Here is a 7463-nt window from a genome sequence, read left to right as displayed (position 1 = left end):
TTTTGGGGGGAGGGGATTAAGGAGAATAAGAGTACTCTTGGTGGCCCAGATGTCAATGCTGCAGCACTCCCGAAGGATGGAGTCAGTAAGTGCTGCGGTGTGGCCTTCATCTGCCTCTCAGTGTCAGCGTGGAGGCATGAAATTATGATTAAATATGACTTATGACTTTTCAACTGAACTGTGTGTTCTTCCTTACTTAATTGAGCCCTGTTTATGGAGTTACCATTCAGGTTGCTGTTGTCTAACTGAGGAATCTTTTTTTTTTACTGTTATTTGCATTTATTTTATGTTGCATCTATTCCTGTGCCATAAGTTTTTGTTTCTTCAGTTTCTTCTGGGATATCTTTTTCTTCTGTGCAACCTCCTCTTGTGGTTTTAGAACAATTTGTTCTTTTTCAGTGAGGATCATCTCGATGTGGCGGGGGAGCTCATGTATGGATTAATCCGACCATGAGCTCTGTAAATTCGGCGACGCATCTTGGGTATTTTGCTCATCTGCATATGCTCAATGACCAGAGAATCTACATCGAAACCCTTAAGTTCAGCATTGCTCTCTGCATTTTTAAGCATGTGCAGCAAAAATTCAGCACTCTTTTTGGGCCACCTACCCTGTGTCCAGCCCCACTGTTTGGCCTGGGCACACCTACCAACTCCACCATTGTAGCCTCGGAACGGTACACATGGTTTCTTCAAAGTGACATCTTTCAGATACTTGGTGGCTTTCCATATGTGCATACCCTTGATGGCCTGGGCAGTTTCACGAGTGTTCTTGAAGTGAACACGAAGATTTGAAACTCTTGACTTGCATGATTTTGTGGGGTTTTCTGGGTCAAGTGAATAGCGAACGATTTTCACAGATCACCTCAGGCTGCTTGAGAGGAAGAGCTAAGTGAGAAATCTTTTGACACTATTTCCTAATTGTATAAACATTCCAAATATTCTAGCTTTCTTAGAAGCTTTTAAAGAAAGACACTATCTGCTTATTCTTGGAACCAGTAGGTTTATAGTTTTTTGATATGGTAAATGTTGTAGGATATAATTAACATAAGTATTTATTTAATTCAGAGAGTAATGCTTTGGTATGCTATATGTTTTGTGCATTTGGAAAAATGATTTTTTTCTTTAAGCTCTGTACATGAAGTTATTGAAAATCGCGGTGCTTTCCTCAAAGCAGGGTGTGGACTCAAATTTTAGAAGTTACTTGTCAAGTAAAATTTTATTATATAAAGTTGTGAAGACACTGTTAGTAACTTAGACCAGCAGATGGCACTCTTACCTTTGTGCTTATATAAAGAGATGTTTGGGCTTGCAGAGACTTCTTAGATCTGAGGAAACAGTTGAGAATTGCATTTCTCTATTTTTATTTGAACACAATTTTATAACAGAGCAATAAAGTTATTTTTACTATTATAGAGAAAAGTGGATAAATGAACAAAACCATTTCTATAGATAGTCTGTTCAATTATTTGTTAGCACGTGAAATTGTTAAGATCCGTATGGACGAAAAATGCTTTTCCTGCAAATGTGTTCTACATTGTATCAGTGTCTTTTCTTCCTTATTTATAAACTCAGAATCTTAATCTGATAAATCCAGCTGGATGGACAATAGAATGAGAACAATCCCCCTTTAGTCCTTTGTTTTTGGGATTTCATAATATCTTGGAATGATAGAATTTCAGTGTCATGTGGAACCTCAGACATCATCTATCTGAACACAAAAACTTTTAGGCGAGGAAATCAAGGCCCACAGAGGTTAAATAACTTGCCCAATCTGAAGGTCGTGACACCTGCTTTTAATTACAAGCAGAAAATGGGACTCACTATCTTCAGAGCAAAGTTGGCACAATAATCTCATACTTTATAATTGCATATTCCTCTGTTATTCTCTGACGTCATGGAAAGCAAGAGAGCTTTGGGCACTTGACTCGCTAGTGGCGATCGATACATTTTTCATGCTTTGTCTGTTTTTGCTTTGTTTCATAACATTTCTGTACAAAGCAGCTAAGATTCCAGAAATGTACCTCAGATATATCTAAATATTCAAATCAGGCAAAAAAGGTAAAGTAGGAGCAACATTTCTCCATAGTAATTACTAATTTAAAGAGGGTGCATACATCTTTGATCAAGTTTAATTTAATCAAAAAGGGGTAAAGATCTAGGGTAATCTACACTTTGCAGGTATAAATGTCCGAGCCCTGAGCCAGTTAACTAAGTCTAGCTTCATGAGTAGTTAGTTCATTTGCAGTGGAGATATTTGTTGAACCAGGGAACATTCACGGGAGTATGGGATTAACAGGGTTTCAGCCCAAGCAACATTGTGAGACTCCATCTCCACAAAAAATAGAAAAATAGCTGGGTGTGGTGGCATGTACCTATTGTCTCAGCTACTCAGGAGGCTTAGGCAGGAGGATGCTTGTGCCCAGGCATTTGAGGTTGCTGTGAGCTATAATGATGTCACTGCATTCTACCTCTGGCAATAGAGTAAGACCCTGTCTCAAACAAACAAACAAACAAAAAACCAAAAAACAAGCAAGCAAGCAAACAAACAAAAAACCAGGGTAGGGTATCCAGTTAGCCTAAGTTGGCAAGGGAGGATTATAAGAAGTTTTTCCTGCCACAGTAAAGGGACTCCAAGATTTTCAGTATGACACTCAGATACAAAAAGCATCTCATTTCTTTATTGTTGTAAATCAAGTTAAATATGGCTCACTCTATTTGCTTGGTCAGCAGGACACCGAAACTCAAGACGTTTTTTTCTGGAGACCTTCTTCACACAGAATAGTGAGAGAGCCAAAGGGCTTAAATGAACCAGAATAATTGGCCTACGGCCTCTGTCCTCTGTTCTAGTTGTCAGTTGCTGAGATGTTTGTTGTTTAAACTTGTGTGGTCCATTTGAAGGCATTTCTCTATTACCACCCACTTCCTCCATGGAACGCTGAACCAGATGCCCAGGCTGGACTGGGTTCTAGACATTCACCTGGAAGTGCTGCTACTTCTTAGGTGCTGGGAGGGACCAGCCCGTCTTCTACTCCCAACCTACCATCACGACTCCAAGGTCCCTCATCCTCAGCTTCCGGTCTCTGGATACCCGGCTCTTTTCAGGGCCTAGTGGGGCAAGAACTTCCATGCCCTCTACCTTTGGGACTGGATTGCTTAATCTATTCCAATGGGTCTGAAACCAAGAACGATGACTTTTCTTCTGAGAAATTCAGAACCCAGAAAAATGACTGGCAGAGGAGAAAAAAAAATAATCTTATTTTCTTTTGGCCAATGAGTTTTCAGCAAGAAGCATAAGATAAGTTTTAATTTCTCAACGAGATGGCCTGTTTCATAAGGCTACATAAGGCTATTCTCTCCATATATTTTTAGGACGTGTGACAATCTGGGTGGGGGCAAAAAGAAGGTCCCAATTCACAGAGGCTGCTGCTTCTAATTTTTTATGCTAACCAGGTCCCCGAGCTCCTGCTGGGGGAAAATAGGTTAAGTTTAAGTGGAACCACTGTTAAGAGTACAAAGACTGGAGTGTGTGTGGGGGAGAATAAAGAGTGGTTGTGTTTCCCAGAGAAGAGGGTCTCTTCCGCTATGCAGCTGAAAATGTTTATTGCTGCTTAATGTTCTATTGCCAAGCTTGATTTCTTATCTTCTCAGAAACCCTTAGCTTCCTATAAAACAGAATCCACACTTACTGCCTGCTTACTCCTCAGGGATCCTTGAGAATTCCCTGGGTTCATTTATGCTAAGTGCTTCGTTCTAGTCAATAATAATACTAATAAGGGCTATTAAGACATTGTCTAGACAACTGAACACCCTGCCTTCCTTTTTTTTTTTAGTTGTTCTTGATTGTAGCTCCTAGATTGGGATCATAGATAAAAGTGAGCTCCTAGAGAACATTCCAGTGAGGAAGGCTTGTCAGGCTTGGCGGGGCAGAGGAAATATATCATTTCTGATAGGTTCCCCCCTGCCCCAAGTGGTGGTATAAGAGCTGAATTTTGGGGGTGTGCTTCATCTTCTACCTCAGCCCTGATGGGTTCGTACCAGTGGTGGGAGCTGACCGTGTGTATCTCTTCCCGACACCGCGTTGGGGCATCGTGGCGGTAGCTTGAAATCAGCTATGGTGGGAGTATTTATCAGGAGGGGCGAAGACTGCAAATGACAGCTGGTTGCTAAACCAGCACACTACTGCCTGAAAATCACATTTGAACCAGCTTATTGAATGATTTAGTTTTTAAAAAACATTTGTAAGGATCTAAAGGTTTTTCATTTCAAGGTCATATGAAAAGAGTGTCTAGAGAGAGAGTTTGGGGTGATTCATAATGAGAAGACTATTCCCTCCTCTTTAGCATATATTAATAATCATCATTTTAAAATGCCACCACTGCCTTTGTTTAATAAAAGTTAATTGCCTGTGTACCAGTGATGACATGTTTTTACAGCATGCCACAGTTTTGCTCTCTAAAAAGAAAAATGGAAGAAAGCGAGTGAGAAAGTCGTTTGAGTCCATGTTAAGAAGGTGTGTGGAGGGATAATAAGGAATACCATTTGAATTCTGTTGCAGGTAATATGTTTAGAAAGAGCAATTTGTACCTTAATGCTCATTGCTTTCCCCCCTCCTTCCCCAGCACTGTCAGCAAAAAGTCCCGTTAAACCTAAATTACTTTGACAATTATCACAGATTTTAAGGAATGCTGTGCTAAGCCTCGGGGTGGAGGTGGATTCAATAAAATAATGAATTAATGACTGAAAAATGTGTTATTGAAGAAAAAGCCTCCCTCTTCTCTCAAATCACCACCCCCATAAACAAAAATACCCTGTGCTTGACTCAATAACCTGTCAGCATCAAGTGTGTCTTTATTTTCATTAGAACCATGGTAAAGGGAAAAGAAATGGTTTTCTGTTTAGTGCTATCATATTTCGAAGCAGGATTGTGAAACAATATATGTTTATGTTTTAAGTAAAGGATTCTGTTAAGCCTCCAGGAAGCTTAGGTATCAAATATTATGGTTTGAGAAGCAAAAAAAAAAAAAGAAAAAAGATCTTCATGATAGGATAAGTAAAACAGTAGGAAGGTAGGAGGCTGTCCCTAAGACGTGGAACCCTGTATCGTTGCTGATTCTGTTGTCTCTGCACGTGCTGATGTTCACACTTGAAAGACTGTCAGCTACATAGCTATGGATTCACCAAGCAATGCCTCTAAAACCCTCAAGAAGTCAGCCATACAGCCTTCTACCTTTAGGAAGCATCTCATGCTGACTTTGTTCAAATATCTCAGTGTCCATTATGAACCACAGATGGACTTGGGGCCCCTGAGCCTCAATATTAGAGAGGGGATGCGGCCCTGCATGTGCTTCTCAAATGTGCAGCCCTACAGACGTGGCTGAATCGCCACTTGGATCCCTCCAGGAAGAGATGGCCTGGCACAGAGTCTGGCTAGAGTACTGAAGATTTATCATAATGTTTATACTTTATAGTCTTCTATTCTTGTGTCTTTTGTCTAAAATGGCTATCCAGAAGTTATTCCCCAATTTCTTCTATCTTATTTGGGGGGACATTGTGGATGTTTGAGGCTAAGAGACACATGAGCGGCTGGATTTGAGCCTGCGCATGTCAGATCTTAAAGTTCACGGATGTAGGCACACATTCCTACAGTCAGTGTAACCCTCAAATCTGATCCTACTAACCCAACACAATATAAGAAAAATGCTCAGAATTTCTGACACACTATAAAAAGAATGCTCTGAATTCCAGACATTTGACCATTTGTAAGTGAAGCTATTCAGGTACGATCATTGTATTTCCATGCATTGGAGTTCATTTGTGAAGACAGTTATTCAATAGACATTTCTTGAGACCAAACGTATGTGTACAAAACAAATCAAGAAGAATTTCTTTTTCCTGTTCTAAGAACTGTGACAAGGGCTTTTAAAAGGGATCATTCATTGAGAAAATCTAGGGTCATACAACTTGTAAGTTTTAGAGCCGGGATGTGAGCACAACCGGTGTGCATCTATGGGCTTAACTCCCCACAATACGGCTATTGCATTATACGAAATAGTGTCAATAGGCCCTGACGGGACAGCTGCAGAGTGATCCAAGGAGAAAAGACTTCTTGAAAGACGTACATTTGGAGCCCAATTTCGACATATGGTCCTATGGTTCAATGCTGTGGGATATATTAACAACTTGAAGTACATAGATTGATAAATCTCAAAATCACTTAAAACTGTGGAAGGAGCAAATGCCACATGTACTAACTTAAATTTACAGCACAAGTAATTGACCTCCATTTCTCATTCCTTCATCTCTCCAGTCCACCAAAACACCGCTTACAGAATTTTCATGAACTGTCATTTCAGGTCGAATACCCTTCCATCATCGCCTTCCCAAGCTTTGGTTTACAAATCCTATTAGTCACTTCTTTCGCTGTCAGTCAACAGAAAGCCTTTGTGATCTTAGGCCTATTTATGATGTCTGGCTTATCAGAGGCTCTTACAGATATTGGCTGAATGAATTTTCCTGAGGATTGTCTCATTTTTGTCTTCAATTCTCTTTCTTGTTTTATAGTCACATCATTTTCATTAATTAAATTTTCTCATTCCAAACTGCCCCCATCCGTCCCCTTATAATGGCAAAAAACATATAAAATTAAGCTCTTAGGGAGAATGAGAATCGTGGAGGCATTACTGGCAACTTGTCCAGGACTTGCAGTGGATGCAGTTCTAAGACAGGAGAAGGAACTCTCTTGAAAGATAAAGAGTTTAATTTAGACAGAAGGGCTTTCTGATTCTCATTTGAGTTTAAATGGTATGTGTTGGATAGTTGTTCTATTGATGGCTGCCGGACACAATCTGTCGATGATTTGACTCTGAAGGAATTAGAAAGAGGGCCTGTAGAAATAAGTGATCAGGAATTAGCTGACTGCTGCTTTAGACGGGATAAATAACACTTCTTCTTGGACTACACTCATGCCTTTCCCAAAGGGCATTGTCACACAATGTTTGCACAAGTGCTTCCTATTTGTAACTTTGCCAGAACTGTGTTCTGTGTGATTCTGCTTACATACCCAAGACTCTTTGAGTTGCCAACATTCAGACATCATTAATGACCTCACTAATGCCATTTTGATAAAACGTTTACATCATTGCTTTTCTTATATCTGTTCTTGACGCATTTTGGAATGTCTGTCTTACATTTCCCCACATCCTTCATTTACCACATATTTGTTTGATGGGTGTTTTTTGAGTTGTTAGTGTTCTGTATTTTCAATCACTTTTGGCTAGAACCCAAGTGTTTGGTGAGCCTTGCACCTTGGCAGGAAAAATTCTGCTAAAGGCACCATAGCAAGAAGTATTGCCTATTCAGAGGTCTCACTATTACTTTGGGAAGAGTTCCTTTTCTTCTCTGTCTTTGTATAAAAGGAAGACAGACAGTTAGACTTGAAAGGCGTCTGCAACTGCTGTTTTTTT

At 40.0% G+C, this 7463-nt stretch overlaps 1 pseudogene; it reads right to left on the bottom strand.

The window, feature by feature from the left end:
- Positions 1–295: 295 nt before the first annotated feature.
- Positions 296–843, bottom strand: LOC105825105 (annotated as a pseudogene).
- Positions 844–7463: the final 6620 nt, after the last annotated feature.

Source organism: Propithecus coquereli, unplaced genomic scaffold, assembly GCF_000956105.1.
Source record: "Propithecus coquereli isolate 6110/MARCELLA unplaced genomic scaffold, Pcoq_1.0 Scaffold78, whole genome shotgun sequence".
NCBI lineage: Eukaryota > Metazoa > Chordata > Mammalia > Primates > Indriidae > Propithecus > Propithecus coquereli.
Note: the sequence above shows the minus strand (reverse complement) of the source record. Positions and strands in the feature narration are given on the sequence as shown.